The following is a 9,849-nucleotide window of genomic DNA, read 5'->3' as shown; positions in this document are numbered from 1 at the left end:
TTGGGGGTCATCATTTTGGATCTGGCAAATATCATATCCTTTGGAAAACTCTACCTTAAATACATTTCTCATAATTCATTCATTCATTCATTCCTATTTATTAAGTGCTTACTGTATGCAGAGCACTGTACTAACCACTTGGGAAAATACGACACAGCAGTAAAGAGTGACAATACCTACCCATACGAGTTTACAGCCTGGGGGTGTTGGGGGTAAGTCAGCCATCAGTACAAATAAACCAACATCGATATAAATAAATAAAATTACAGACATACACATAAGTGTTGTGGGTGGAGAGCTGGGGGCAAGAGCAAAAGGAGCAAGCCAGAGTAGAAGGCAGAAGGGAGTGGGAGATGAGGAAAAGTGGGCTTTAACTGAGAAGACCTCTTGAAGGAGATGTAAGGCTTTGAACAGGGGGAGAGTCATTGGTGAATTTGAGGAGGAAAGGTGTTCCAAGCAAGAGGTGGGACATGGATCAGGGGTCGACGGTGAAATGGGGAGATCGAGGCACAATGAGAAGGTTAGCACCAGAGGAACCAAGTGTGTGGCTGGGTTTGTAGAAGGTGAGAAGGGAGATGAGGTAGGAGGGGGCAGGGTGATGGAAAGCTTTAAAGCCAATGGTGAGTTTTTGTCTGACATGGAGGTGGTTAGGCAACTGCTGGAGGATTTTGAGGAGGGGTGTGACATGTCCTGAACGTATATGTACAGAGATAATTCGGGCAGCGGAGTGAAGTATGGACTGGAGTGGGGAGAGGCAGGAGGTTGGGTGTTCAACAAGGAAGCTGATCCAATAATCTAGGAAGGATAGGATGAGTGATTTTACTAATGTGGTAGCAGTTTGGATGGAGAGGAAAGGGCAGATTTTAGTGACTTTGCGAAGGTGAGACCGAAAGGATTTGGTGACGGATTGAAATATGTGGGGTTGAACGAGAGGGGGGAGCTGAGGTTATGGATTTGTGAAACGGAAGGATGGTGGTGCCATCTACAGTGACAGGAAAGTCCGGGAGAGGACAGGGTTTGGGTAGGAAGACAAGGAGCTCTGTTTTGGACATGCTAAGTTTGAGGCAATGGACGGACATCCAAGAAGAGCTGTCTTGAAGGCAGGAGATGTGAGCCTGGAGAGAGGGAGAGAGGTCCAGGGAGGAGATGTAGATTTAATCCTCTAACTTCCTGAAACCAGTTAAGAGAGCTACCTGAGATATAGCAGCTCATTACATTTATACACATTATAAGCACACACACACACCTAAAATCATTTGTCCTCTCCTTTCTATTCATGCTTCCTTCCCCCCCACTTCATTTGATGACTCTCCTCCTTCCTCTGTCTCCATCCTGTCCCTTCATGTATGCCTCTACGCTCAATCTAATCTCGTGCTTGTACTTCTGCCCCAGGTGGTAAGACCTTAGGAGGTCAGACAGTTTGAGCTCCATGGGAGCTGTAGGGAAGCTCCCAGGGCCTCCAAGGTAGCTTCTGTCTGGCCCAGTATGGACCAGTGAAAGATTCATGGAGCAGAATCCCCCTTACGCCCCACCCCTGGGGAGTCACGATTTCTGGGAGTTCTGGACCAACACATCATCCTTCACTGAGAAGCAGAGTGGCCTAGTGGAAAAAGCATGGGACTGGGAGTCAGAAGATCTGGGTTCTGATCCTGGCTTTGCCTCTTGCCTGCTCTGTGACCTTGGACAAGTCACATATCCTTTTTTACAGTATTTCTTAAGTATTTCCCATGTTAAACACTATTCTAAGCATTGGGGCAGATAGGTTAATTAGACTGTGAGTCCCATAATAATAATCATGGTATTTATTAAGCACTTACTATGTGCCAAGCACTGTTCAAAGGGCTGGATTAGATACAAGGTAATCAGGTTGTCTCACATGGGGTTCACAATCTGAATCCCAATTTAACAGATGAGCTAGCCGAGGCACAGAGAAGTGAAGTGACTTGCTTAGGACCTTGCTTAGGACAAGGTCACACAGCAGACAAGTGGAAGAGCCGGGATTAGAATCTATGACCTCTGGCTCCCAAGCCCATGCTCTTTCTACTAAGCCACTCCATGAGAGCCAGAGTTTGTGTCTGACCTAAGTACGAGAGAGAACACGTATTAAACTCCCACTTTACAGTTGAGGAAACTAAGTCACAGATAAATGAAGTGAGTTGCAGAAGGTAACTTCTCTGTGCCTTGGTTACCTCATCTGTCAAACAAGGATTAAGACTGTGTGCTCCATGTGAAACAGGGGCTGTGTCCAACCTGGTTATCTTGTAGCTAGATATCTCAACTAAACTAAGGTTTAGTTGAGTGCCTGGTACATAGTAGGCACTTAACAAATACTGTAAACAAAAACTCTAAAAAGAAAAATGAGCAGCTCTCCCCTCATCCCGTGGGGTGTGGGGCCCATGAAATATAATGCCTTAACAGAACTCCACATTTTTCCCCCCAAATCCACCCCTCCTGAACTCTTTCCAATCTAAGTCGATAATGCCAATATACTCTGTGCCCAAGAAACATGAAACTTACTTGAGGCTTCACCACCGCTCACCTTTCACATGCAGTTTACCCCAGTCCTGATAGTTCTTTAGGCGCAACATCTCCTGTGTCATCCCTTTTACTTTCCCCAAACTGCTATGACTCTGGTACGAGCTCTGATCCACTACAGCTGAAACTATTGCATTAGGCTGCTTCCTCGTTTCTCAGTCTCCAGCCTCTCCCCACTTAAACCTGGAAGTACATGCCAGCGTTTACTGTTGACATATCTCTCTATCCACACCTTTCCTTTACTCAGTTGTCTCCACTGGCTTCCTCCCTCTCTCTCTCTGCATAAAACAAATTGTACTCAAAGCTCTTCATCCAACCCCACCTAGCCCATCTGCTTAGTACAGTGAGCTCTCAATAAAAAGGATGAAATGAATGAATGAATCTACTCCCTCTCCCCACCGTTTCCCAACTTGTTTGATTTGTTCTGGCCTAACCTTACTTGTGGCTCTCCAGCTCTGTCCCCTCACTCACACTGTTCCTTCATACTGGGACTCCCTCCCCACATTCAAAGACCTCCTATTTTCCCACCTCCTCTAACAAGCTTTCTCTCATGAATCTCCCAGAACACTGAGCCACACAATTCCACCAACTAACTCTAGTGTTTACTTATTTATTCATAATCAATTTCAGTACTCATATATATGTATTCTCATTTATGCCCTTGGACCATTCTAATGGGGAATGACAAAAAAAATTGCAACTGGATCCTAAATTCTCATAGGCAGAGATCGTAAAATTTCACGATTCTGTAATTTTCAAGAATATAATACAGAGCACCACACTAGGGGGGAGCTCCCGAAGTGATCCTACTATGTAACACTGGTGATTCCAGGCAACCTCTGGTTTGACAGCCTCTAACACATGGCCCTGGCTGCAAAATCCCCAGACTGGGAGGGCATTTTGGTTACTCCTCTTGGCATAAACTTGGTTCATTCTCAAAAGTAGGCACAGAACCCAGAGGAATGGAGCCATCTTTGAAAGTTTCCAGAGTGGAAACTGAGCTTGTGGAATCAGCTGTTATGGTACGCAAAGTCAAAGGTGTATGGCTGAACAGGTCTTTCCCCTAGCAGAATGCTTCCCTTGGCAGTTGTAGGATAAAAACTGACTCAACATAACAAAAAATCAGAATTTGGAAAACTGTAGCTATGATCAGCAGGAATCCCGAGGCTACCAAGCAGGCAAAAATGTCAGTCTTTAGGGAGTCCTGTGGGGAAGGTGGTTTCAGGTTTTTCTCTTCCAGAACTTCTAGAAGAAAATAAATAGAGAAGAGTTAGCCTTCTAGAGAAAATACTTGAGTTTCTCTAACTTGGACAGGGAATCCCTTTGAGGAAGGAAGCTTAAGGAGCCTGGAGAAGAGAAGTTTATGGAGCAGTGATTCGTCCCTGGGAAGGTCCCATCACTGCTTGCTGGAGTCCCAACGGCACTGGGAGAGAGTCTCATCTAGGAGGTAATGGAAAAGACTTATTGATACAAAATCCCTCTCCCTAACCCCATACTCCCTTCAGCTGTGGCCTAGGCCCCACCTTCTACCTGACAACACCCGAGAGACCTCAGGTCTTTTTACATTGATTCAGAGGAATGTGACCAGAACCAGCATGGACATTTCTACCTACTTCCAGCTCTAGATCTGTGCCCTTGCAGTGTGGGAAACATGTAATAATAATAATAATAATAATTATGGTATTTGCAAAGCATTGTTCTAAGGGCTGGGGTTGATACAAGGTAATCAGGTTGTCCCACATGGGGCTCACAGTCTTAATCCCCATTTTACAGATGAGGTAACTGAGGCATGGAGAAGTTAAGTGACTTGCGCAAAGTCACGCAGCTGATAACTGGCAGAGCTAGGATTAGAACCCATGACCTCTGACTCCCAAGCCCGTGCTCTTTTCACTAAACCATGCTGCTTCTCATTCTCATATGTCATTGTACCCTCAATGACCTAAGGCAGGGACCAATCTGCCAGCTGATCTGTAAGCAGGAAGAATACTTTTGGTAACCAGTCAATTTAACCACTGCTAAATTTGAGCCCTGGGCCCTGCTAATTTCTAAAATATTATTTTGGCTCCTTGAATTCAGAAACTTTAGCAAGGCCCCAAATAATTAAAAGCAATGCTTTCGATATTGTCAATACCACTTAGTACTCCTCTCAAACCCTATATATGGCCTTAGCTATAACAAAGAACCACAACAAAATCTGCCCCACTCATTTTGTAATAGAGATCTAGCCAAACCAAGGACTGTAGTCAGAGAAAAATACTGGCTTTCTTGCAGCTGATCCTACCCAGTACATTTATGTTGACAGGATCCAAAGGAAAGCTCAAATCAAGGGTGACCCCTAGAATGCAGACAGCAGTGGCTTCCTAAATCAAAACCTACAGCAAGATCTCCAAACCCAGCAAAGCAGAATTGAAATTTCCTTAGGCTAAATGGAAAGCTCACCCCATTTTTTACAGCTTATCTGTCATTTTCACCCCATGAAAATTCTGTCTGTGTGGAGGTACTTAGGGGAAGAAATCAGAGAAGGGGACAGGAGGATAAAAAAGGAAACATAATTTTTACCTTCAGGAGTTTTAACATATTCAAAGCGGATGGCATCATTTGTTGCAGCTAATTTTCACTGCTATAAAGTGAAACAGAAAATGGTAAATCAGAATAATCCTCAGCCATATTTTGTCATTACTACATGAGATGGTGAACATACACGCACAAATGTATATTGTCCAGTGGCATCTTCCCTTAGTAACTCTTACTTGGAAAGTCTCTGTCGGCTTCACCAGATTAAGGATAGATAAACTGATTGAAAAAGTCATTTGTCATTGAAGGATGCTGGTCGCCCTGTGAAAATGCTACAGAATATTTTCTTTTCCTGGAGCTGCTGTGAAGGCTCAGGGACAGGAGGTAAGCAATTCATGGATCAGGTCCAGGATAATGGCTATTCTTAAACCCCTGGTCTCTCTCTCTCTCCTGACCTCCTAAAGGTCTTCTCTCAGTGTGATCCCTCTGCCCCTACAAGGAAAAGAGTAGATGAAAGAGTCAGGGAGTCCAATATGCAGGGTGTGTTTTTCAAGCCCGTACATCATAAAAGGAAGGGTTTCTGAGAAGGTTATGAGGCCAGGGGGATTCTCAGGAAATCTCCCAAAATCCTAAAGCAGAATTCCTAAAAATCAGCCCCTCTGAAAAAATTAGAAAATCAGTGTCTTGATTAGCAAAGTTATGGAAGTAAGGTGGAATTCATGCAATGCACTACAAACTCAAGGCATCATAAAGGCCCCAACAAATGTGTTGGATTTCAGAGCAGTTTTGCACGTAATTACTAGTCCAAAGGAGGAAGCTGCTATGTGCTAAAGCAAAACTCCAGTACAGAACACAGCAAAAGAAACGTAGACCCACCCAGAGTGGAGCGGAGTATCCGTTGTGTATGGGCATTCTTGCCACGGCCCCATGTCTAGAAAGGATCTCCCTGCCAAAGCATCATTTTTTAATGTGAAGCAGAGCAAGATACAATATTTCTGTAAAGTAAGAATTGGGATTATGGGTAACATCGAAAATTCATAACCATTATTGCTGCTATTGTAATCAGCATTACTCTTCTCTTTTCTATTATCGTCAGTATTTCTGTCAGTACAAGGTTTGGCAAAACATAAACCCTAATGAGTAAGAATAATGATGATTTTTTTTAAGAGCATATTATGTGCCAAGCACTGTTCTAAGCACTGGGGGAGATACAAAGTAATCAGGTTGTCCCACCTGGGGCTCACAGTCTTAATGCCCAATTTACAGATGAGGTAACTGAGGTACAGAGAAGTTAAGTGACTTACCCAAAGTCACACAGCTGATAAGTGGCGGAGCCGGAATTAGAACCCACAACCTCTGACTCCCAAGCCCGGGCTCTTTCCACTAAGCAACCCTGCTTCTCCATAATAGAAATAGTTCCATAGGCACTGAAATCTCACAGCCCTACAGGGTGTTCCCTATCTGAAAATGTCATGCTGTTTCCTCAAAACTATCCTCAAGCAACTTGACTCAGAGACCCAATTTTACACCCCACAGACAAACTATGCATTCCACCTTTGAAATGGATATCGGTGCTGCCATTTTGGAGAAAAGCTTTCTGACAGTAATTTTGCCAAAGGATACAATGGAGTAGCAATTTTGGAAGAAAAGCAGTATGCCAGTCATTTTGAAGAGGCCTATGTAGTTGCTGTTTTTAAGAATGGCTTAATGGCTGCAATTCCTGGGAGAATTTAAGGAACCTTGGTCAGGGTCTACTCAGCTTAACTCCTGGAGATGGCCTGGCAGCCATTTATTAGATCATTTATTAGAGGCAGGCTGGTAGGAAGAATCGAAAGTTTTGCTCCCCTCCTGCTACTCTGCCAACCCATATGTCTCGAGGACAGGGTAAATGGTCCTGAAAAGCAAAAGAAAAAATGAGAATGAGAGGCTGAAGGGAGCTTTATTTCCTGGAAAGGAAAGCCTGGCCCTGGAGACTAGGCATTGAGGATGATGGATACCCCAGTCAATGTTGGGGTACCCTATATAATGATGTTGGTAATTATTAAGCGCTTACTATGTGCAGAGCACTGTTCTAAACCCTGGGGTAGATACATGGTAATCAGATTGTCCCACATGAGGCTCACAGTCTTAATCCCCGTTTTACAGATGAGGTAACTGAGGCACAGAGAAGTTAGGTAATAATAATAATAATAATAATGTTGGTATTTGTTAAGCGCTTACTATGTGCCGAGCACTGCTCTAAGCACTGGGGTAGATACATGGTAATCAGATTGTCCCACATGAGGCTCACAGTCTTAATCCCCGTTTTACAGATGAGGTAACTGAGGCACAGAGAAGTTAAGTGACTTGCCCACAGTCACACAGCCGACAAGTGGCAGAGCTGGGATTCGAACTCATGAGCCCTGACTCCAAAGCCCATGTTCTTTCCACTGAGCCACGCTGCTTCTCCATGAAGCTGCCCACAGTCACACAGCTGACAGGTGGCAGAGTCAGGATTCGAGCCCATGACCTCTGACTCCCAAGCTCGTGCTCTTTCCACTGAGCCACGCTGGGGAATATCGGAAAGAGAAGGAGAATGGGATGGGGCAGGCAGTTCCTAGCAGTAACACAAGAAGTCAGGCATCTGGACATACACAACAATACATAGAACAAAAAAGGAGGATGAGATTGGGACACTTAAGAGCACATCAAAGAGGGATAACAGAGCTTCAATGCAGAATAGACAATCTCAACACCATCAAGAAAATTCCCAATATTGGCAGGAAAATCTCCCCGAGATGGTCATCCCTAGGCAGTCGTCCTTGCTGACCCAACCATGACTCTTTTGCAAGAACGCTGCAGCGTCCCAAACTGGGGCACCAGGAAATATTCAGACACGCCACAAGAACATCCATTTGGTCATATTTATTGAGTGCTGACTGTGTGCAGAGTACTGTACTGAGCTGATGCACAATTCGGCAACAAATAGAGACAATCTAGAAAATCTGGAACCGTCCAGACTGATGCCAGAGTTGTGGATGTCCTCCTGTGGGGCTCCCTGGGGAGCGACAAGGAGGGTTGGAGGGTTTGGGCCAGTGGTCTTTAGCGGCTCACCTCTACACTGGCTCAGGGACTCTGGCCCCCAGAGGAAACTGCATCGTTGTGCAGTTCTTGATGAAGTTCTGATAAGTGGATAGGGCACTGGGAGTCAAAAGGTCATGGTGTCTAATCCCAGCTCTGCCTCTGGCCTGTTGTGTGATCTTAGGCAAGTCACTTCACTTCTCTGGGCCTCAGTTCCCTCATCTGGAAAATGGGGATTAAGAGTATCGGCCCCACGTGGGGTAGGGACCGTGTCTAACCCGATTTGCTTGTATCCATCCAGTGCTTGGCACAGAGTAAGCGCATAACAAATCCCATGACTATTATTATTATTTCCCCACATCCCAGTGATGCTTAGGTCCTTCCCTCCCCAACTCAGCAGACATCCCTGACTCCTGTGCCCCACCCCCGTAGGCTGGATGTCTGCTGCCAGGTGAGCCAGATGGGATTCGGACAGCTCAAACTGTAACAGTTTACCCTTCCATTCAGCCTTCCATTGCCACCCTCTGCTGACTCCTTTTATCTGCAAGTTGTATTTTTCGAGCCTACACAATGCAAGAGGAAGTAATTCTATGTAGGTGGTGCAGGGGATTCTCAGAAAATATCTCAAAATATTAAAGAGATATCTCAAAACATTAAAGAGAGAAGACCTTATACCTGAAAACTACCCCCTGAGTAAGCCAAAAACTGCCTCACTTCCATAACTTCAAAATAATAGAAAATCAGAGTTTATGATGTCTCAAGCTTGTATTGCCTTGCATAAATGTCCAAATGAAAGTGTTAGATTTCAGTGCAGTTGTGCAATTACTGTGAAGGTCAGAGGGTACAGATACTTTATGCTAAACCACAGCTCCTGCACAGAACCGTGGTAAAGAAAATTTAGATCTGTACAGAATTAGGTGAAGTGTCAGGTGTGCATGGGATTTTCAGCCACGGACCCATTTATCTGGATAGGATCTCACTGCCAAAGCGTTATTTTCAAATGTGAACTGGAGCGAGATATACTATTGTTTCAGAAGGAAAATTGGGATTGTGGGTAACCCTGAAAACCATATCCATTATTGCTGCTCTACTCAGCATTAGTCTTCTCATTTTTATCACTGCTATTTCTGTCACTAGTTAAGGGAATAGCCTTTTGCCAAGTATTGTGCTAATATGAATAGGACCAAGGACTTTGAACCCTCACCCCAATTTACACCCTGAAAATAAACCACATGCATCCCACCTTCAATAAGGGTATTGATGCAGCCATCTTTGAAATAAGGTACCTGAGAGTAATTTCTCAAAAGGGTACCTTCCATCACGTGGGCATCTGGGATGAAAAGAGACACGGAAGCCATTTGGAGAAGGGCTGGGAGATTGTCATCTTTTAAAGTTTCCTCTAGCTCCCTGGAGAGGACCTATTTTGCCTAACTGCTGGAGGTGATTCGGGATCCAGTGTAGGAGTATTTTCCAGAGGCCGCCTAGAAGGAGGAACCTGAAATTTAGCTCTTCTGCTATTGTACCAGTCCACACCTCCAGGGAACAGGGGATACGGTCCTGGAAAATGGAGAAAGAATAAGACTGAGTGAGAAGCTGAAGGGGTTTATCTCCTCTTTCCCCTGGAGTGGGAAGCCTGATCCAGAAAGCCAATGAAATATAAAGTCCCTTCCCATCGTGTCTAGATTTACTCATGACAGACTTGCATCCTCTGGGTGATCAAGGGGCTTAGCCCAACTCTGC

The 9,849-nt window shown here is 44.7% G+C and overlaps 1 long non-coding RNA gene across 1 annotated transcript in view; it reads right to left on the bottom strand.

Moving 5' to 3' along the window:
• Window positions 1–3,125: 3,125 nt before the first annotated feature.
• Window positions 3,126–9,849, bottom strand: part of LOC114808799 — a 28,328-nt gene continuing 21,604 nt past the window's right edge. The window contains exons 2-3 of the long non-coding RNA XR_003756569.2: window positions 5,095–5,155; window positions 3,126–3,780 (exon numbers count right to left, since the gene is read on the bottom strand). This is a non-coding gene — a long non-coding RNA (uncharacterized LOC114808799). The remainder of the gene's footprint in view (window positions 3,781–5,094; window positions 5,156–9,849) is intronic.

The sequence above is a fragment of the Ornithorhynchus anatinus genome, unplaced genomic scaffold (assembly GCF_004115215.2).
Source record: "Ornithorhynchus anatinus isolate Pmale09 unplaced genomic scaffold, mOrnAna1.pri.v4 scaffold_225_arrow_ctg1, whole genome shotgun sequence".
Lineage (NCBI taxonomy): Eukaryota > Metazoa > Chordata > Mammalia > Monotremata > Ornithorhynchidae > Ornithorhynchus > Ornithorhynchus anatinus.
This window is presented reverse-complemented; position numbering and strand designations above follow the sequence as displayed.